The sequence below is a fragment of the Chinchilla lanigera genome, unplaced genomic scaffold (genome assembly GCF_000276665.1).
Source record: "Chinchilla lanigera isolate Chin_1 unplaced genomic scaffold, ChiLan1.0 scaffold00025, whole genome shotgun sequence".
Taxonomy (NCBI): Eukaryota; Metazoa; Chordata; class Mammalia; order Rodentia; family Chinchillidae; genus Chinchilla; species Chinchilla lanigera.
In genome coordinates, this window is record NW_004955426.1 from 14,017,786 (window position 1) to 14,042,359 (window position 24,574).

Below are 24,574 nucleotides of genomic sequence, written 5' to 3' on the forward strand. Positions count from 1 at the left end.
GCTGTCACAGTAACACCTGTTTACCTAATGAAGTTAAGATGTCACTGTAGAATCATACTGATGATTCCTTATACCCAACACTTCTTTTAAAAAAGACCCTCAAGAAAGGTCAACTAAGTTATAATTTACAGTACCCAAAGGCCAAGGAGTAAATTATTAAGTTGTATAACACAAAATTTGATTGTCTGTGCATTATTACTTGTATTTTATCAAGCTCTCTATGAAGTCTAGTAGTCATCACATTAAAATATGTTCCTCTATTTTAAGAAATTTTGTAGATATTTATTGTTGCAGTTTGTTTATGGCAATGTAAGTCATCAATAAAAAAACATAGGAATATACCTTCTGGTATTGGATATAAATTATAAAATATGAATGTAGTCAACATTTCTTGAAAATTATTAGTTAAATTTTGTGTATTTACTTTAAAAAAAAAAAAACAAACTGGTGATTGAACTCAGGGCCTTCCCATTGAATTACGTCCACAGCTCTTTTTTGTTTTGATTTTTTGTTTGAATTTTCTGTTTGTTTTGTTTTTTGTTTTGTTGTTGTTGTTGTTGTTGTTTTTCCCAGTACCAGGAATCGAGCTCACGACCTTGCACTTGCCAGGCAGACACTGTGCCACTGAGCTAAATTCCCAGCCCCTTCTTTGTTTTGTTTTGAAACAAGGTCTTGTTAACTCACTAAATTTCCCATGTTGAATTTGAATTTGCATTCGTCCTATCTCAGCCTCTCAGAGTGCTGGAATTCTAAGCATGGACCACCATACCTGGCTTACTTCTACTTTTTAACTTTCTGAAAGTAAACATAAGATTCAGTAAGAACCCAACAAGAAGATAAACTTCATAACAAAGCTTTCAGGGTTTTAAGAGAAAACCACAATTAAAAGGAGCTGGATTGAGCTATTTTTCAGATTCAATCAGATTGACTCTTTCTGATGTAACTTGCCTCACTGCTACATGTTCCCCCAGAGCCTTAAGAGCTTAGAGGTCTGACTTTTGGGTAATGACTGGATCATGGGTGTGTGATCCTGGATTAGTCCACTAATCGGTGATTGTTTTAGCATAGCTCTAGATGTGGCTGAATGGATTTACTGAAGGGTGAATTCCCACTGCAAGTGTGGCTGGCACCAACCGAAAGGGTTGTAGCCTGGATGGAATAAAAAAGGAAAGAAGAAGGAAGTCTCCCTGCCGCCTGCTTGCCATTTCTTCTCTGCCAAGCTGCCTTGCTGTGGAGCCTGCCAAACATGGACTGAAACCTCCCCAAACTGTGAGCCAACACAAATCCTTTCTTCTTTGACTTGTTGTGTCAGAGGCTCTGTAACAGCAATGAAAAAAGTAACTTACACAGGTATAATAGACAGCTCAACTAGATAGAAATTAATAGACTACCAGAAAGGGACCAAGCCCTCAAGAGAGTGAGTGCAGAAGATGAGGCACAATGATATGATATCTGGAGGTGAATCTGAAGACAGCCAAGTCTCAAGATGGAGATGAGATAACTAGAAATATCAGCTTTCCTACAGATAGACAGCAGCTTGGAATTATACTGTAATTATCAATGCCTAGCCCAGTGAACACAGACAATGAATCACATGCATAGGTGGGTGAGGAGAACACTCTGATCCTTATTGAAATCCCTTTCAAGGAATGCCTATTTTCTTTCTTCACAAGTTATAGATAAGTTAAGAGTAATGATGTTAATTGATATACCCTTGCTACATGTTTTACTTTTCCACTGGATTAATATTAGCTAAGCAAATATACTTGTAATTCTACAGGTTGATTGTAATCTGACCCATAGCTACTTAAATTGTGATTTTACTCTACAAAATTCTCTTGGATAAAGTGGCCCACTTTCAAGACCCATCCTGTTTGTGAGGAGCTTTCTCTCAAGGAGCTTTCTCTCAATAGACCTTTCCTATTCTTAACCTGTTTTCTTCTCAGTCCAGTCTTTGGTATAGGGAGACCTGAACTCAGCTGCCCTGACATCTCACAGGTTGGGAGTTACTTCTGCATGTTAAAATATAAGTGATTATGCTGACAGTGATTATACTGTCAGCCAAGTGGGGCATGGACAGCTACAGGGACAGAACCAGTCCTGGGAGGACAGAGCAGAAAATCTGTTTCTCCTAGGATGTATTGTCATTTCAGTCCACCATGAAACAAAAATGTTTATTCAATCACTCAAGTGAATATCAAATTGCATCTTTCTAATGCAGAGTGAGATTCAAAGACAAAGTACTTTCTAAAGAAACATTAGAACTCAAAACTTCTGTGGTAAGTTTAAGTTATTTGTGAATTGTACTTTATTTGTGATTACCATGAGGTTTTCTCATGAGTACAAACTTGATCTACATGTAGCATGTTGTACAGCAAGGAATTAAGTCCCATTTTATAATACCTAGACAAAGTAAGTGTTTTCTCATAGCATTATAATGTAACAAAAAGGAATTACCTTCATAACAGAAGAGACTCAATGCCAGAGCATGAGTAAAAGGCTAAAGTACTAAAATACATAACAATAAAGGTCAAAGGTAGGTGACCGTAGTTGATAAAAAACACATGAGGATTAATAGGTACATCTTTTCAGCAATAAACGCAGTTCAAACTCATTCTCTTAAAGCTTGACTTAGGATTGTACGCTGTTAACTGTTTTCATGTAGTTTACAATTATTTTACAAAACATTAAAATGATACAGACTTTTCACTCTATTTTCTTTTTAAATTTAACATGCTTGCTTTGTTGCTGGCTGGTGAAAACATTACACATTATTTTTCTAGATTTTAAAATATTGTCACCAGTATTTTAATAGGTTTAATTTACATTATTCAATAACATTTTAAATTAATGTTTTATTAATTTTTCTCGATTAATTTTTTATAAATTCAACCTTCAGCTCTTAAAGAAGGTATTGATACAGTTAAAAACTTCAACACTACTTGTTTTAAAATTAAAATATTTACTTATTGTCACTTGTAGAAATTTTTCCAACCATTTATGTAAATAAGACACATACAGAAGCTTATCTAAAAATCTATCCTAAAACATAGCACTCAGGTCTACGTACAATTTTGAAATACATCTATCAGCTGGAAAAATTAAAAGCATATTCAATTGTTAAATCAGTATTGATGGTCACAAAGCGGAGAGAAACTAGTTAAAGAGTTATTCTTTTCTGTAGGAGGAGAGGTCCAACTGCACCATATGAAAACTGCTTTTAGATCTAATCTCAATAAAGAAGTGATTTCCTCTGTAAGAGATAATGTGATTTGGTCCTCATGTGGCCACAGTGTGACAGAGAAATATCACTGCACAGCGCATAGACAGGCAAAGGACACTCAAGTTGGAGAGATAAGCTGTTCTAAGGTTAAATGGAAAAAGCAACCAGTCAGCATTTAACAAAGCACACAGAAGCAAAGCAAGCTCACCACAAAAATGAATTCACACAGCAAACTGTAAAGGAAATATTGAACAATTTCATTATCAAAGGCAGAGTAGAGGGCAGAGGTATCCTTTTCACAAACCTCTAATTCAGATGTGCAAACATGGAAATTATTTTCATGTGACTGAATTTAATTTGTATCACAAGTCTTCATTTCTGAGTGATAATAAAATCTCTTATCACTTCCAGGTACACTCTGTCAAATTAAATTATTTTAAGCTATTAAACAGTGAAATTGTGGATCCTGTGTTCTCTTTCCCAATCTTTCTCTAATTGATCCTTGTTCTAAGTCATTTGACTAAGTCTTTTTTGTTTGTTTTCCAGTACTGGGAATCGAACTCACGACCTTGTGTTTGCCAGGCAGGTGCTGTGCTGCTGAGCTAAATCCCCAGCCCCCAACCATTTGACTAAGTCTGACTGTGGGATGTGCTCTTTTGTGTGGGTGTCTGGCCTGTGAGCACACTGGGTTCTGTACTGTATCTCACTGTAGTGCACCCTTCTGTGCAGCCTCACCACGGACTTCCCTTAGTGTTGCCATCCAGTGAGATGAACTCTGCTTTGCTGCCTTGTGTCCTGCCCTACTGTGATGTTTGTTTCCTGCATCTCAGGAGGCCCTTTGCAATGTGTACAAGTAGTAACCTATACATGTACAATTCCACGAGCCATATTAGTGAAGCATATAATATATCTTTGCATATCTAAACCTTATTCCAAGGCAGTCAATGGCCTGCAATCCTTCAGTGGCCACACACCACCCCAAAACATTTTGGTATGAAGCACCCTCAGTGCCAGGATCCAGGATTTGCTTTGGAGTCTGTCAACTTGTTCCTCCTCCTTGAAGCTGTCTGTGATAGACAGGATTTCAGGGTACTGTGGTATTTTCTGAAGGTTGCTGTCAATAAAAAGTCTTGCTTCCTCTTCATATTATCTCCTCTAATCACCATATGCAGTTGAGAAATGGCACACACACACACACACACACACACACAAACACACACACACCAAAGACACAAACAAGAATGCCTAACTTACTCAAGTATAAACTGTCATAAAACACTTCTTTCTCATAGTCGTGTTTAACTAAAAACACAGAAGGTAATGTCTTTCTTCTCCTTTAGGTCTGTTTCTTTATTTCTGTAGCAGTAACTTTTTCTGAGAAAAAAAAAAAGAGTTCATCTAACACTAATACATCACGGAGAATAACAATAAAAAGTACAACTAGTTTATATTCAAAATATGTAATGTTACCTCCAGGATATAGTAATAGCTCTCTTTTTTAGTTCTTTTTGTACATCTATGTTTTTGTTTTTATTATTTGTGATGCTGAAGACTGAGGCAAGCACTCTCCCACTGAGCTACAGCCCAGCTCTATAGTACCAGCTCTAATTTATCAAATTGATAAATTAAGGATATAAACAGAGAAAAAAAAGAATATTCACAAGAATGATAGAACAACAGAGAGAGGGGGAAAAGAGAGAAGAAAGAAGGAAGGAGAGAAAGAAAGAAAATAAATAAAAAGTAAAAGGGAGGAGGGAACGGGATCAAGAGGAGGAAAGAGAAAAACATACAGAGAGCAGAAATGTCTTTATACATCTAAAAATTAGTAGAATTTTGAGTCACAAAGACAGAAACTTAACATTTGCAAAATTAAAACAAATCACTTAAGAAACTGGGGAAAGCTATGATGAAATGGGAAAATATCAATACCATTTATATGCACTACAAAGTGTGAAACAGTATAATTGTGGTGGAGGACTGGGGAAGTAGGATTATGCTGACAAATAATTGTAGAAATGAATGGAGTCTGTAAGTTTGGAGTAAAAAATATGTAAGCATGGCGTTGGATAATTGAGTTACTCATCCATTGAAAACAGGTTCACAGTTCACTTACTGATATAGAGGTACTTTGGAATTGAGTGATCACATGGTGGAGTACAGTAGCACCTGGATTCTTCCCTGCTGGAGAGGAAGTTCACAGACAAACCAGGGGTAAAAGGCTACAATGAGCCTGGTAATAATTAGAGTTGAAGATATAAGTAGATATTGATTTTTAGGATAATATAGATATGATAGCTACATACAGAGATATTTACACTGATGTGTACATACACTACTTTGGAATGCACAAATATATTTCCTTGCATTGTCATATGAGAGGACTTGTAGGCCATGACATCTCAATAATAATAAACATAACTCATGGCCAGGGCCTTATTTCTGATGCTCTTCCTCAATAAGAGAGACCAGGGTTTCTGGGAAGCATGGTTAACTCTAAGACAAGGGCATAAAAATTCAAGATGAGCATGAAAAAAGAGAGAGAGAAGAGGTGAGTCACATGGGAGCCCACTGAAGAACCCAGAGTGGTGCGAGGGGAACAATTTGAACAATAAAATGAATGAACTATCTTGGATCATAAATGAAAATAAATTAAAAATGTATGAATTCATAATGATCTAAATAAGTGGTTAATAAATTAGAGAAACAGACAAATCTTCTTTGCATGCAAATTCCAGTGATTTTATGTAGATCCTCTGCCCGGAAGACGGTGGAACAGAAGTTTTCACTCTTTAGACAAGAGCTGTGTAAGGCAAATTTCTTCCAGAGCCCACACCAGAAGCGAGGAGAGCTATGGCCCTGTGCTGCAGCAGCCCGCAGATGATAACTCAGCCGGGCATCGGCTTCATGTCACTCTGATATGATGTTGTTGCATCTCAAGATCAGATGATGGGGAAGCAGCTCTCTGTTTCTCTGGTCTTCCTTCCCTCAACGCATATCCTAGTTTAACCCTGAAAATATAAACACTAAATCCAACACAAGAGCATCCTGCCAAATACCTGACTAGTGTTCCTCACCGTGCTCAAGTTCAACAAAATGAAAATAATCCGAGAAACTCAGCCCAGAAGATGCTCAGGGCACAGGGTGAGAAACTGCAGTGAAGTTTCCTGGGTGTGATCCCAGAAAAGAAAAAAATGACAAAAGATTAAAAACTAGGGAACTTTTAATAAAATCATTAAATTCAAAATTAATAAAAATGAATAATTAAATTAATAACATTGCATAAATATATGTTTGCTGTCTTTTTTTAAATGCACAATAGTAATACAGGACATCAACAACCAAAAATACGGGGAATGGGGTGTATGGTAATTCACAGTACTGTCTTCATAATTTTTCTTTTTTTTTTTTTGGTTTTTCTCCGGTAGCGGGAACCGAACTCACGACCTTGCGCTTGCCAGGCAGACGCTTTGCCGCTGAGCTAAATCCCCAGCCCCTGTCTTCATAATTTTTCATAACAAACATATACTCAAGTACAACAGCTACTTTTCAAATAAAAATATAGATGAAATGAAGGCAGGGATAGAGACAGACAGGTGGAAAGAAACTCCTGCTTGATTTTTAGCTTGTATATAAGACATTTATTTACATATTATGCAGTAGCCAGTGTTTCCATTCCGAACACAGGACTGGGTCATGAACAGAGCACATCTTAATTCCTTTTTCCTTGCCCTTGTCCCTCAGTCTCTGTCCTCTTTGAGAACAATCTCCTTACCCTTTATTATCTATCTTTTCTTTTGCTCTTTATTTTTTCTCTGCATTTTTCATTTAACAGAACCACGTGATAGTTTAGCTTGTGCATCCACTTTATTCCACTGAACATACTAGTCTCAAGAAATGTATTTGGTCTGTTTTCCTGTACATGACACAAGTTTATCTTTCTTTCTGGCAGAGTGGGATTCCACTGTGTATATTACATTCATCTCTTGATACAGATGCAGGTTGCTGCCAAGATTTAACTAGTATGAACTGTGGTGCTCTAAGCAAGGGTTTACCTGTTTCACTGTAATGTGACTGATTTTTAAAACGAATTAATTATTTTTCGAAGTCTCTAGAATTTTTGATGTAGAAATCTTGTAGTTAATAATTCATTTCCATATGGTCATATCCCGGGTATCCTGGAGATTTTTCTTGTCATCAACCTTGTTGACCATATTCTTGAATGGAAGCCTGCATTTCTCATTTTGCTGTCTTTTCAGAATCGTTAGTATGCTTAGTTACACCTCCAAGCATATTTAGATGTTATAAGTAAAACTTAGTTACACTTAATTAATATAGTCCCTAAAAGTATCATGTAGTAGTGTTTTATTGTTTAACTGTCCTTTATTAAAGCTCATGGACAATTATTATCAAGAGTTCTGAACATCAAATTAAACTATATTTCACATGCTTGGTCATCATTAAAAATCTACTTTGCATTTTGATAAAACATTCTATTATATTTTATTAATAGTTTTCTAAGTTGGTCTAGTTGTTCCCATATTGTATTTCTAAAGATATACACATTTTTATGTTAAAATGAAACATTTTTCTTAATCACAGTTGTACATTATTTTATGAACTGATATGTGTTAAATTTGATGATGTCACAATATTAATATAATTGGCAATTCTTTGAAATGAGGAGGATTTTATTAAATTTCATGCCACTCATAAAATTGGAAATGTAATTCAAATGTAAATCATAGCAAGATGAGAACATGATGTCTGAGGCAGCATTTGCTGAGGTTTGGGGCTTTGAATCTTACCTTATTTCCATTTTGTTTTGTTTGTTTATGTTTGTTGAGTTAGAGCCTTGGTTTATTTTCATACCCTGTTGTAGTACCTGATGGAGAAAAGTTATTGATAGAAAATAATCACATTATGCTTTATGATTTATTTCATTCAAGTAAACACATCATGCATTTTGGAAGCATATTCTTCAGGAAAAAAAGCACAAAACTGCATTTATCGATGTGAATATTTTAGCATGTATGCAAGATAAAATGTATGTTTGCCTTCTTATGCTCATTGAACTCAGGGTTTATATGGCCATGGCTGGTGAAATGAATAACAGCAAATTGCTGTTTAAAATCTTGAATATCTCGTATATTAGAATTTTATACTGAGAGTTCACGTTGACTGGGAGAATTTCACGCAGACTCTGCTTCCATCTGCTATAAACAAAAAACAGATTTCCGACTCATAATGGAGCCCAGGTTTTTCTCTGATCTTACTTTGTACTGTGTGAACTGGAGCCTGGAGTCTTCTGTTGTGATGTGAACAGCAGTGCATGAAGCTGCATACAGCACACTCCCTCCTCACAAACGACAGCCACTCTCACACATACATGTCACTGTGCCTAAAGGCAGCTAGTGAAATAGAAATGCTCCAATGCACACAAAGGAAAAGTGCACCAAAATTGGTGTTCCGGTGTTGTTTTGAATCTAATTAGTAGTGTATAAGAAATGGGAACTAATCACAAACTTTATGTAAGCCACTATCAATGCATGGCTTAAAAAAGAAAAAAGATAAGACTGTTTCTTCTGTTCAGGTCACTTAATTTCTGCAAATGAAGTAGCGCTATTCTAGAAAAGCAAGACTTCTCCTATGGAATTCATAGGTTTCAAATTATTTTTTATATTTTGCCGCTTCAAAGTGGTTTCCAAAGTGAAATGGATTACTTTTCCCTTAAACTCTTCAAAATAATAATCAAAGGTGGAAAGATATTTATAGCTTTTCTGCTCATATAAAAAGGATATGCATCAGATGACTTGCTGAATTTGTATTTCTTTTCTTCCCTAGGCGTGTGGCTGTAATGAAACCTGGGCCCTAAAAATTACATTCCTTACAGAACATATATTAGTCTGTCAGTCTTCTGCACTGAGTAATATCTGTATTTCTTTTCTCCAAATTATAAGCTTGAAAGCCAAGAAATGACTGGATGTTGTTGGGCAGAGAATAATAGTCTAGTCCTTGAATGATGTGGGTTGGTTTGCCACTGCTGGTTCAGCTCAGTGCCTGGCATGAAATGTGATGCACCCACGCAGACAGAGAGTGCTACTAAGGCCACAGTGATGGACAACACCCAGACTGAATGTGTCCCAGAGAGATTTTGCAAGGCTCTCATGTATTTTCAATCCCAGTAGTCACTGCTGTCTTTTCTGTGTTAGTTCTGTCTGACTACTGGATTATAACTAATCCAGAGTGTAATTATACTATGGATCCTGTACAAGTGATAGGATCCAAACAAGCTCTAGGGCCACAACAATAAAGCAACATCATGTTTCTGAAACATCTTTAGGAAAAAAAAAAAATTGAGTCTCTATTTCCCATTATTGTGCTTTTCATTTCTTTTAATTAATGCTTTTCATAATTAATGCTATTTTCATTTTTAACCCCGATTCAACAGTTTTTTGCAAGGGGCTTTTTCTAAAGCTGAATAGCATTTTTTAAACTACCAAACTGACAAATTCCCCACAATATCTGCACCACCCACGAGCTCTCAGTGAAAAACAATTTCAGTAGTTATTTCCCTGACGTTTTCTGTATGAATCAAGTAGCAATGTAATTACAGCTCAATGAAGTCCACAATGGTTAAGATGAGGGACCCTGTTTGGGTACCCACATAGTAGGCCAGAGCTTCAGTTCTCCACTACCTGGTACTGAGGAATGAACTCAGGGCCTTTTTGCTGAGCTGCAAACACAGCTCTTTATTTATTTATTTATTTACTTACTTACTTACTAATTACTTTTACTTACTTGTCAGTTCTTTATTTTGAGACAGAGTCTCACTAGGTGGCTGTTTTTCAGACTGGTATTAATCTTGTGATATCCCTGCCTCAGCGTCCCAGACTGCTAGTATTACAGACTTGTGTCACCATGTCTAGCTCCATTAACTCCTCTTAAAATGAAACAAAGCAAAAACATGGGATTCTTTAGCATGACTTGTATGAACAAATGCGTCAAGGGACTATAAGCAGTACAGTGGCATGAGTAGGACAACTCTATTGTTTAAAAGAGTAATTGCAACATCTTTAAAAATGCTTATCGCTTTCTGTGTTAATATGCATATTTACATATATACATTATATACATTAATGTGTGTATATGCATGTATATGAGGTATAGCAATCATTTAGGCATACATTATATATATAATCATTTATATCCTACATGTCCATATCAGAAGCGTAATAATTTGATAAATTTTATTGAAAACATTATATCATCTGAAGGTTAATTCCTAATTTTGTAAATAGTTTACCATAAAATTATAAAAATATGTCAAAAAGATGAAATTCAGCATTAGCAGTACTACTTTGAGTGTTTAAAATATATTTTAATTTCTTTATATTGTTTATGTGATCTTTGTGTTTATTGTTTTTAAAGATTCATTAGCATAGTCACCTATAACAGCACAAATCAGATCTGTGAACTTCTGTGTAACTCTAAACACTGCTTTGCACAGGAATAGGGTTTTCCTACAGTACATTTCAAACTGATGATTTCAGGGTTGACAAGACTCTGAAAATAGCCATTCATATGGTACCAAAAGAAGAGATGGTACAATTTCATTGAGTGGGACATTTGGTACATATTACAGTGTTTAGCTGAATAAATATTCAACATGGGAATTTCATTTCTAAAAATATTTCAAAACAAAAGCATTGCAGAGAAATACCAGTAAGCATGGACAGTCCTCTCCAATGCAACATTGGTAATAGCAGAAAACTGAAAACCGTCATCTAGATACACATGATTAAATTAACACAGAACCTGTATCCAAAGGAACACCAAACACCTTTACAAAAATGTGAGTTACCTTATACATGCAATCCCCCAAAAAGTTCGCTAATACATACAGAAATGATTTCAAACTGCTGGGTCTATCACCATCCATCCTTCAATATCACATAAATTTATGGAAGAATTCACACATGAAAAATCTTTTATTAACATATGGATGTGGGTGAATTCTAAATGAGATGGGAAAAGAAGTTTTACTATGTAGTCTATAGTTTTTAAAAAACAAGTATTGATTTTTATTTCATTGCATATTATGTTATTTTCCCCCATTCTTTAACCACTCCCTGCTCTTCACTGTTGCCATCACTGTACTCTTTATACCTATGAAGTCAACTTTTTAATATTTTATATATGAAGGCGATCATATGATACTTGTCCTACTATGTCTGGCTTATGTCATCTATGATAATGATTAACATTTTCACGGTTATTCTTAAAATTGACAAGATATCCATTTTTTGTTGCTGAATCATATTCCAGTGTATATATGTGCCACATTTTTTAAAAAAATTATTCATCAGAAGTACATAGGTTGCTTCTATTTCTTGATTACTGGGACTCCTCTAATAAATTTGTTAGAGGAGATGTTCTTGCATTATACTGATTTCATTTGACAGATACCCATTGGTACTATGGCTGGATAAAATGATTATTGTATCATTTCTATCACGAGGAAACCCTGTACTGTTTTCCATAGTGGCTGAACTAATTAATTTACATTTCCTCCAGCAGTGTGCTGGTATAAAAATATTTTTTTAGAATAAAAGTTAATGTGTTATCTTTATCTAAACATAAATCAAGATGTTAAGTTATTCTAAACTTACTTTCTTCAGCAGGTTACAATTAATGATATGAGAAAAACCCATTATTCTTTTTAATAGAATAAAAAAATCTCTGTGGACTTACATATTTTATCTAATTCATTTATACTGGAATGTATCCTAAGAGTGGCTTTCATTATTGTTCACTCTTTATTTACTTATAATGTAATTATAGCACAAACATAACAAGTGTGAATATTGTAGTATATAAAGAAAGAGTCTGTTGTTGAATACAATGTTCTTTATTATTTTTAGGGTCAGAATTGTTTATACTGTTGTGTGTGTTTTCCACATTCCACTAACTGTATTTTCCTTTGGTCTACTAGATATTAGAAAACACACTAAATCTCCAATCACAGTTACATGCTAGTCTCTTTCTCCTTTTAACTCTATCAATTTTTGAAGTATTTTTGAATTCTTGCTACATAGCTCACATTTAGAAATATGTTTCCTTAAAGAATTGACCCTTTGAGGCTGGGGATTTAGTTCAGCAGTACAGAGCCTGCCTGGCAAGTGTGAGGTAATGAGTTCAATTCCCAGTACCAGAAAAAAATTAAATAAATAAAAATAAATAAATAAATAAAATAAAAAGAATTGATCCTTTGATGATAAAACAATTTCAAAATTATTGTAACAATATTGCTTATGATGAAATATTTTTTCTTGCTTTAACTGCTGTCATTTTTTTAAAAGAAGTGATCATCTGTGTATTTTTAGCATCTTTTTACTTTATGTCATTTATACATATGAAGTGCTAAAAACTTCTAAAAATATTGTGTTGTTTGCAGTTTGGTTTTATTTTATGTCCAATTACACAGTATTTTTTAAGTTACATGTTTGGATTCTATATATTTAATATGGTTATTAAGATGGTGAAATTTTAATCCTGAATCTTGTTACTTGTTTTGTATACATCTCAGCTGTTTCCTTGTTTGTCATTTCACTGCTTTGTTTTTGGCTCTGTAAGCAATGAATTTGATATGATTTTACCTCTACTATTGATTCATTTTTTATTTCTCCTTTTTCATATTTTAAGTCTTGTCCTAGCACTGTCAATATTCACCTTTATCTTCCATTAATCTTGTACTGTGTTGCATGTACTACATGGCTTTTCAGTACTGTATTTTCAATTATTCCTTTGAATTCTATGTCTGATTTTTTTCTGTTGTGCTGTTACATATGCTAAACACACACATGATCTCTGGCTAATATTATCTTTTTTAAAGATAATCAGCAATTCTACAGAGGAATTAAAAGTAAGATGAATTAATTGTATTTTTACTTTAATTTTTCCACTTTTAGATCTCATCTTTGTAATTTATATGTCCAAATTTCTGATTGGCATCAGATTCTTTCTGCATGAAAATTTTCTACAAAATGTATGCATGGCATAATTTGTTAAGAATGAATTAGTTTAATTTTATTTTTTGAGAAAGTTGTTATTTCTCACTTTTTTTTTTTTTTTTTTTTTTTTTTTTCTTTTTTTGCAGTGCTGGGGCTCAAACCCAGGGTCTTGTGTATGCAAGGCAAGAGCTCTACCACTGAGCCACATCCCTGGCCAAAAGACTTAGACTGGAAATGGTATACAGAATTTCTATTTTTGGCTTTTTCTCCGGTACCGGGAACCGAACTCACGACCTTGCGCTTGCCAGGCAAGCGCTTTTGCCGCTGAGCTAAATCCCCAGCCCCTTCTCACTTATTTTTGAAAGATATTTTCACTGGTTAGGCCTCTATACTGATACGACATTTTATTATAGTTCAAATGTATTACTCTATTACCTTCTATATCCATACTCTGAATTCACAAATTCTGATAAAAAATACAGTGTAATTCTTTTCTTTGTCCTTCTATACATTGTTTCATATGGCTTCTTTTGTTTTTTAAAATATTGCTTAGTTTTTAAAAATTTCTAATATGACATTCTTATGTTTTTATGTTTTAGACATGTATGTCAGTTGGTATTTCATGAACTTTGTAATTTCCATCATTATTTTTGAAAAGTTTCTCATTCCTATTTCTTTATCTGTTGTTTTTATTCTATCTCTCTTCTCAGATTAAAATTACATGTACGTTACATCATTTGATATCTATCCTTGATTGCCAACAAACCACCCAGCTTTTGAATGTTCTGTTGTAACTTGTTCTGACTTTTCTCTATTTATTCTTCAAAATATTTTTACCAACTTACTTCAACTTTAAAATGCTTTTGATTCAATGAAAGCCATTCTTTATTTTTGTCATTTTGATTTATATTTCTAGAATGTCCATCGGATTCTTTATAATTTTTATCTTTTGGGAGCAATACTCATGCTATGCTCTCTTTTATATTTTCCACACTGTGAACCAGAGCCTTTAAGGTAATACTCATAATAACATTAAGTTTTGTAAATCTGTGTCTTTTCTTGTCTGCTGACTGCATTTTCTGCTAGGAAATTTTAAAATATTTTTCCCTTGCTTTTTTATATGCCATGCAATGTGATGTGTTTTTAGAACTAAGGATAGTCAAGCCAATAGATTTGAAGTCTGAATTTTGCAAATCTTTTCTAATTCTAGGTTTTGAAATTGAGATCTAGAGTCAATTGAATCAATATTTGGGCTTTTGCAGGGCTACTTGTTGAAATTCCCTACCTTTTGTTTGCAGTTTCCCAGAGGATATTTCACTAAATGTCTACTTTACTTTCAGCTTTGGTCTATTTTATGTACCGTACCTATGAAAGTCCCTTTCCATGGTGCTTTAATTCTCTGTGTAGTCTTCCATTGGTGGTTGGTGCCTCAAAATTTTTAGCCTTCTCATGAGGAATCTCTGCTGTTCATTTTAGATTTGTGTCATACATCACACTAGTGCCACTTTAGTTCAGAATCAAGTTTTGTTTCTTTTTATATATATTTCATTTTTTCTTTCTTTTTCTAGAAAATGTGAATACACTGTTTGCGTTTAAGACAGTGGAAATTTTGGAAATGAAGCATACTGTGAATCTCCTGTGTTGTTGTAGTCTCTGATGTCTTCTGGGTCTGTTCAAGGACATCTTGAACATAATATTTCATAATTAAATGGTTTCCAGCTACATAATCCTCACTATTTGACTCAGGAAACTCATTACCCTTTATAGGCTTATTGTCTTTACCAAGGCTCAGCAGAAACTCAATCACTTTTTAAAATATTCTCCAAAAAGAATGAATTTCTTGAGTCTGATTAATACAGGCTTTCACCAGCATAATAAGATGCATTTTCTTAAATTTCAGTAAACTTCATAGAGAGGGTTTCCCGATATATATATATGCATCATTATTACTTCCACCCCCATCTTATCTTTCAAATCACACGGCCCCAAGTGACAAAGAATTTCTGCCTCACACTTCTGAAGCAGAGCGCTTGGGCTCTGGGATGCATAAAATGTTAACAGACTAAAAGATATCTGTTAATTGGCAATGAAGTAGTATTCTCACGTGCTTAATATTCTGCCCTTAAATTTCATGTCACATGGTGAAACACATTAATTTTTTATTAGTGAAGATGTAAGAGGCAATAATACTTTCTTCACCTTGTAGTGAATATTCAGGACTCTGCAGATCAATGGGTTTTAAAAATCTTCATTCACATAAATATACCGTGAGTGCTCATGGGGTTTATTTTCAACCCTCCAGTGTTCAGGTGCCTTACAAAGACATTTAGATCACTTTAAAATGATTAGGTCTAATCTACATGTATCAATGGGCTGTCCTGTCCTATGGATTCTTTCTTTTAATTTTTTAATTTTTTTTTTTTTGTTACTACCTGTTGGCAGTACTAATGATTACATTCAGTGTGGGGAGCTCGTGCAGGTACTGAACAAATCTTAATTCTGTTTTCATCCCTTCCCCTCCCCTTCCTCCTCACTGTATTTCTTGGTCTCCTAGAATCTAGCCAAGAGAACAATAAGGTAAAGCAAAAAGTGTCTAATACTGTCAATTTCTTGTCAAGGCAAGAAATCCATGCTTTTGGTTTCCCTGTTGATACAGATTAAGAATAAAACATTCTTACACATACTGGCACATTCTCAGAACCAGAAGCCAGGTTCATCTTACCTAGAAAGATACCATGTTAAAACACTGACTGTCACTGGGGCATCCATGTCATTAAATATATCACAGTGCGCTTTTATTTGCTGTAGTGCAGCCCTCATTTCTGCAGAGATCAGACAAGGGGATTTCAAAGCAGGGATACTAAGTTTAATCCCGACACATTCTTCAAAGGCATGATAGTGGTACTTTATCTGTGTTTCCTTTTGGAGACATCTGTGTTTCTGTTTTTTGTTCTTATGCCCAGACATGAAGGTATAGTCTCAGAGGTTCCCCTTTAAAGCTTCCTGTCACAATAATCATAATTTGTGCATTCTGTCATATGTTGAATGCATACAATCAACCCAAAATTCCTACACTGCTATGAGTTTCTTGGAAAGAAACCTAAGAACATTTGCTATGGATAATATTTCTTTACTTTTTTTGCCCCATTGAACTTTATTGTCTGTTATAGACACATTGACAAGTATCAGAATCACATATACAATAACGTAGTTATTGCTTTCACTGAAATTTTAATAAGTTAAAGGGAAGAATAATCCTTGTTCTGAACCTTACTTAAAAAGTACAGTCTCTTGAAACAGTATAAACAAAGATTATTATATATTTCTATAGTTACAAAAATGCCTTATATTTTCATACTTACAAATAATGAGTGAAAACCATAACAATGTGTTATGTTATAAGAGATGAATAATATACCTCCAAATCATAGGCCACCATTAAGTTCAGTAGGATTAAATTCTCTGTACTTTAGGACGCATTATCTCCCATCCCAGGAAGCAAATATTTCTCAGCAGATGTATTGGGTGACCACTGTTTTCTACCACACCAACATACTGAACCAATGTGATATCCTATGTAAAACATCATATTGTGTCGTAGAGTGAGAAGCTGAAAATGTAAATAAGACACAAAATGTACAATACATACTGTAAAACTGGAAGAAACTTCAAAAGGAAAAAGAAACTGAGATGGGGAAATGGAGAAAAGAAAAAAGGGAAAAGCAAAAAACCGTATATATATATATGAGATACATAAGATAGTTATACTTCTAATTTCTCTTGGTGCATTATTTGGACAATTAAATGCTGATATCTTGTCCTCTGAGTAATTAATTTAAAGATACAACACACAATATATTAACCATTGTTACCCTCCTATCATCTTGTTTTGAAATTTTGTGGGTTTTTTTTTTCTCTTAAACATCAGGAAAAGAACAGATATGATCAAAAATACAGAAAATGTTTAAATGCATAAAAATTAAAAGAAAAGTGTATTGCCAGGAATTCTTCTCAAAATAATGACTAATTCTGCACAGTCTTCCCTTCTAATTCTTGCCACCTTCTGAAGCAATTCAGAAGTTATTAACCATGAATGTCTTTAGTTGGCCTCTCATGTGTGTCTTGGCACTTGAATTGTTTAGAAATATGTAACTTTCATGGTCATTTTTGACTTTGTGGGAGATCATGAAATTGTCTAGTGCCAGATCTAGTCAATACAGTGCATGAGGACAAAGCAAAAAGATTTTATTTGACAGAATTTGTCAAAAACTTTTGATTAATGGGGGGGTAATTATGAATTATGTTCAATGTTTACATTTCAAAAATATTACAGGAAAACACACATTACCATTATTCACCCTTAAAATATTCCTCTTCAACACAGCTGTCTCATCACTGTTGGCAGTATGTCTTCTCTTATAATTCATTCTAAAAAATTTTTAATGCTCACTGAATCTTTTCATCATCCCTGGATGCTGAGATGCAAATGTCCTTGCAGACTGATCTGTAGTCTATAGTTTAAGAAAGCAATAAGTATTAAAGGAGACTCCTTTCCATTGTGTTTTAATGAAACAGAAAAAAAATAATAAATGAGCAACTGAAAAATAAGATAGATCTAGGTTTATTCCAGAACATAGTCTCTCAAGGGGGCATCGAACCCAAAGTCTCTTGGAGACTGAAATTCTCGGTATTAAATGTTTATTTATAAACAAGTGAGTTAGATGTGGATATTAGTGAGTTAAAGGGGATGTTGAGGAGATTCGCTTTAGAGACACCAAGGAGACTGAAAAGGAACTATATCTAGTTCCTTTCCTCTTTCTCTTTCTCTGGTACTCTTCCCCCGTCTGGGCTTCCTGATCATCATGAACTAAGTAGCACCGATTTTCCACACTGTCCTGCCATGATGTTTGTGCCTGGAGCCAGCGACCCATGGACTGAATAGGTTGAAACCATGATCAGTTACACTTCTCCTTGTTTATGTTGTGTGTGAGAGAGCTATGAGTCCCAGCAGTAGGACAGCTGATCAATGCAGAAAATTGGTATCAGAGAAGTCAAGGTATAGTTCTGACTACTTCTGAACATCTGGGTAAGAAACATTTGGAATAGTTTCTTAAGAAGAATTTGGAAAAGTTTGGAAATATAGGCTGGAGAAGTCCTAGAATACCACAAGCAGAGCCTCATGTTCTGTTCTGGCCAGCGCTCAGAAAACCAGAATGCTGATAAAAATACAGAGAGTTAAAGCCAGGCTCGTGAAACTTCAGTTGAAGAATATATTGGGATTTGGACTAGATGCCACATGTATTGTATTCTGGCAAATAACTTGTCCACATTTTATCACGCCCTGACACATTGAAAAAGGGTGAATTTAAGAGCTATTGATTGCTTGATATGGCAAAGTAAATGTCATGCCACCCAATATTCAAACTATGGCATAGTATACACATTATGCAACTTCTAGCTACTTCTGGGTCTTTCCTAAGGTCAAAATGACCATTAAAAGCAAGAGCTTGCAACTTATTAAAGACACCAAGGAAGCCACCAGAAAATAACAAAAAAGAAAAAAGAGGACTTTCAGAACTTCTTCATAAGTGACATACAGTATGGTAAAAGGTGTTAAAGTGAGGAGGAGTATTCCAAGGGGTTAATTGTAATATGATCTTTACTACTACAATTTTTTGAAATTTAGGCACCATATATTTTGATCGTCCCTTTAATTTGCTAACAAGTTAGGAGTTTATCTTGAGTTTTTCAAATAAGACTTTGGACTTTGGTTTTTAACCAATGTTGGAACTGTTGAAACTTGAGGGAAAGCATTACAGCATTTTCAGGTTTATGCAGGACAGCAACATCATGTTAGTAAAAAGGACATAACTTTGCGTTATTTGTGTTAAGAAATTATGTTTGGATGGTAAGCTGACCAGGGCTGCTATGAAACGACTTGATTGGCTTCAGAGCTGCCTCTGGGATTAGTAAAACACACTCCGGTTGTTCCTGCATGATTTGTGTGTCTTGTTCCTGGCTATTCTCACATTTTGTTTTCCAGCAGCCAGAAACTAAGAAGCTTTGCTCTACCATAACCTTTCTATCATTTTGTTCTGCCTTTGAGCCAGCTGGAAATGGACTAAACCTTCACACACCAAGAGCCAAGTAAATCTCTGCTTCGTTGAATTGTGGGTGTCAGATATTTGTCCCAGTAATAGGAAAGCTGATTAATTTAATATTACAGAATTTAGTATATTTTCAAGTTATTGAGGGTGATATTGATCTTCGTGATTCTTAAAATTTATTTTTATTTTTATTGCTTTTAAATTCTGTCCTGTTCTAGAATATCTAATTATCTTACCATAATAATCACTTTTTTATTTAAAGATATTGTTTCAGGAGAAGGCAGTATAGAATTTCTTTTAGTCTACGAATATCATTTCATATTATATAATAGGTCAAATTTCCAATAAGTAAATTTAAATTAATGATCACATTGATGGTCTAAAGGACATAAGATGCATAAGATGCTTGTTTTCTGATATTCTGTGTTCACAGAAAATACATGAAATTGATATGACTGACTGGCATTTTACCTTTGAGTTTGAGGCTAGTGTCTTCATTAGGGAACTTTTTCTGTTACCTGATACCCACAAAATTGTACTTGTGATATTGTTAATTTAAGTATGAGGAGTGTAACATTTAGAGTGCTGTCCATGTATTTTTATACTAGGAAACTCCATGACTAACTCAGGTAATCTTCACTTGAATATTACTGTGACAGAAATTCCACCATGGAAACTATATAGGAAGGGCCTAGGTACTTTTGCTGCTCCAGGATCTGTGCTATACAACAAAACTTTGGAATCATCCCGAAGTAAATGCAACTCAAAACTTAAGTTACATAAGTGGGTGCAGTGGTAGTCAAAAGGAATTTAATTCTCCTTGACATATTTTTTCAGGTAATATGAAACAAATTTGTTTTGCCAAAAATCAATCTCTATATATAAATTGATACAGAAACATGGTTTTACATTTTAGACTAAAGAGTTAATAAGCACAAAAGCTACAATTGTTGTCTTCCTTATGATAAATCTGTAGAAAAATAAAATCATTTTGTATTATTTATGCATATGTGATATATTAATGACAGAAAGTTTTCTGATGGTTCTTTTCTCCCTTTATTTGAGAATTTTTGAGTCTAGTATTTTGCCCCTTTGAGCTGAGAAGGGTTTTGTGACCTAGTTCTGTCTTGTGGCTGTGAGTGACGCATAAAGTTTCCTGATGCACTTCACTGCATGAATTCTTGTCCTGCTGGGACAAAACTCTAAAGACTTCTGTTAAAATTGTGACATTTTCAGAAAGTAGAGTCTCCCACAGCCTGTGATTCTTTGTCATGAGAAGTCTCGTTTAATAGGTGCCTTCACTCTCTTAGGAAAAAAAAAGTTTCTGAGATGTTGTACTATTTCTCACTGCAAAATCTAGACCGTACTAGTTAACTGAGGTTAGCCAGTAGCTAATTATAGATAAAATTGCACAATAACTGAAGTAAAGTCCCATTTTAAATGGATTGATGAAATGCTTGGAAACAGGCTGGAAACTGTGGAAATTCTGGGAAGAATTGCATTTAGAACCAGAACTCCCCTTACAACACAAGTGTTTTGTATTGAGAGTAGCAAACTTTCCTTATGGTTGCTTTATTTCTTATGTTTCTTCTAGGATCTGGGAACGAACTAAGAGCTTGGTTTGTATGCCTCAGCATTTTGAAGGTGTAAGGACTTACTTCTGTAAGAGTGCCACCCATCACACTAAACATGTTATTTTTGATGCAATAAGAGGATAATGCAGTGTTTAAATTTTCAGTTATGTGTCTACAACTCCTTTATCAAATAAAATATTTCTTGTTTCTTTGAAAATTTTTGCTTATTATGGCCACTTAATTTCTCATCCTGTATTTTGTAAGGCAAGAACCACTAATTTAGTAGCCTTTCTATTAATAAAAGTAGCATCTAGTATTCTAGATGTCAGTATGATGGAAAATAAATTCACATGTAAAAGTATGTACTAAAATTATATGTATTGTGTAAGCAGGGAGAGCAGTTTAAGAATTATTCAAAAGGTAGCATTAATGATATGCATTATTAATTGAGGTGAGATGGACTGAATTCCTTGGTAAGGAAAAATCTTTAACAAGGCATTAAAGTAAGGGTCACTAGTAGAGCAGTGCTTTACAGTTACAAATTTGATAACATTGTCTACCTTAACTCCACATACGCCCTCATAATTTTTGAATTATTTTGAATGACAAAAAATGTTCTATAAGTGGGTTCATGGGAACCATATCTTTTATTATTTTCTACACACCCTTTTTTGACTATGCATGTAAACCTCTGTAACTGACTACATTTTTTCTCATTTACCTCCTGTGTGTATTACACTTACTCATTAAGTCTACAAAGGGAAGACTTCTATATACCTATAATCAAGCATTTATAAATATGTTGCACATCCCAGGGTTTAACTTGTCTTGTACATGACCATGTGAGTCTGTTAAACTCTCCATTTTGCAAGATATACTATTCATGGCCTTGTAAATACAAATGATTTTATTGTTCCTTCTATAACAAACTGTTATGGTTGGTACATTGTGTCAACTTGGGGAGTCTAAAGGTTTGGCTAAGTGACTCAGTAGGAAGCCAGGGTGCTTACTTTGTATACATCCTGAGCCTGTGGAAGAGGAGGGCCTGGAGATTATGTGAGAGTTACATGCCCCTTAGGTGGGGGTAGCCTGTTTACAATGTAAGGGAGGGAAAGAGGCTGCTTGCCCCCATTCCTCCCTTTTGCTCTGGCTGCTTTGCTGTTCCGCTGCAATTTCCCCCTTTGCTCTTGTTGCTGTGCCACTCTGCATCGGAGCCAGCCAAGTATGGACTGAAACCTCCACAAAATTGAAGCTAAGTAAACCTTTCTTTCCTTCATTTTGGGTGTTGGGTATTTTGTCTCAGCAATGAGAAAAGTAACCAAGACTTAAACTGAATTTTTTTACTTTAAAAATTAAAAAACTGACAAAGCAGCAATGAAGACAAAATCCAAACAACACAAAATGCTGCATGACCTCAAGACAAAATGACAGAAATTTTCAGTGGCTGATGTATTATATACTATTATCTTCAGCGAAGTTGCTCACTCCTTTAGACACAAGAATGTAAAATTCATCAAACAATAAAAGACAGTAACAAATAAATAAAAATTAAAATATTAAAAAAACTGTTTGATCAGTCTTGCATGTCTATATCTGGTTATACATGCAACCATTTTGAAAACGACATAACAGCCATTGTTAATATCCTATCACTGTGTTTTGAAATTCTGTATCATTTCTATTGCTCTCTATGCAGTTTTGTTTATGTGTTTTTGTTATGTTGGTATTTTTAAAAAACTGAAAAATAAAATTTGTATATATACATAAGGGTAGCTAGAATAGGTGTATTGCTGATGTCTGTAGTTTATTCAGAGGAAGAGTCAATGCTTAAAATTTTCTCTTTTCTTGACTAGTTTTACACGCTTGAATTTGGTAATTGAATGAATGATGTGAAAACACATGCAGTATAAGAGCCATTGTTGAGTTCCTACCATTTTGTATGGTGAAGTTCTGCATCAAAGTTCTGAATGTTTTAAGGCAAAGAATGTTGTTTCATCTGTATAGTCCCAATATTGTTTATATATTTTCACTTGAGCCTAATTACATCCCTTTGTATGCTCTTTAAATCCAAAATATTCAATGTTTGCATCACGAGTTATTTTGTGTGGTTTATATGGTTGACTATTAGCTCTGCTAGTCATTGCCTGATTTTTGTCTTATTTTCACTCATTGTTATATTTTAAATGGTTATCATAAAGAGAGACTTTTTCCATTCCATTATTTAGACTCACCTGATTGAAATAGAGCCGATCAATTCTTTTCTGTGCTTTTACTTACTAAAGAATAAATATCCTAACTCACACATTCTTAAATAAATGAATGAGTTAATTAATAAATTGATACTCCATATTAGGTTGATCATCACAGTTGCCTCTCTTATTTCTATTTTGCCATTAATTTTTCTTTGAATTTTTACATTTCAGTTTTCCCTACTAGGTAACAACTGTATCACTACACTCTTTTTTGAAGTTTTATTTCCAAGCCTGCTTAGGAAGATTTTATCTTCACAAAAATAGTTAAATGAGGCATGCACACACACTCACATGCATGCACACACATATGCACACACACGCAGTGTTCAAGCAACTTACATATATATGAAATTAATTTTCCCTTCTTTCAGAGATTTGAAACCGCATTTGAAGCACACACATGCACACACACATACATACACTCTCAAAGGCTTACATATGTCTTAGAATATTTCATTTAGTGTACAAACTTCCACAGTCAATTCAACTATAATCTTCTGGGTATTCCTCTGTAATTTCATTTATAATCTGAGTATTAATCCTGTATAAGTTTCCTGGAATTTACATCTTGAATAAGCATTTGGACCTGAGTCAGATTACTGTATTAACCTGTACATTGTTTTGGGACATTTAACACACACACACACACACACACACACACACACACACACACGATATTTAGAAGAATGCTTTATCTTTCACTGGTATTAAAAATTTCAAAAATTAATATTTCAATTATCCTCCTATCCTACTTATTTCCTATCGCATATCAATTTAAGCTTTGATTATATCTGTAGTCAAAACTCATATGGACTGTGTCAAGGAATCATTTTGTGAAATGCAGTTGAACAGATTGCCACTATCTCCATAATTAATGCAGAAATGTGATGCAGGATTGCTTTTATATTCTTTTGCTAAAAGCCCATTTTGAAGAGATTTATAGTTTTATACTGGAAGTGAATTTATTTCCACAGATGCAAGAATTCTGCTGCTGCTTTTGACAGTAAATATAGATGACTCTCATCCAACTTGCTAACCAAATGCAAGCTTGCTTGTATGTCATAAGTGACATTACTGTTGAAAGATGAAAGCAAAATTGATGGTTGGGTACCAAGTGATGAGGTACATAATCCACTTACTAAGAAAGATATTTAAATTTGAAACACATTAAATGGATTTTACTTCAAAGCCATCAATTGGGTATATATTAATTCAATTTTTAGAGCATTACTTCTGAAACTAGAAGTTCTTTTTTCAAAACAATAAGCTGTAACACCATATTATTATATAAACAGCTAAAAGCGGATTACGAAGTTTCATGAAAAGTTCTTGAAACTTAGAAAAAGGCATCAGCAATTACATTCCACACCAAGCTTTTTAAATAGCCTGTTTGAAATAACTCAAATGA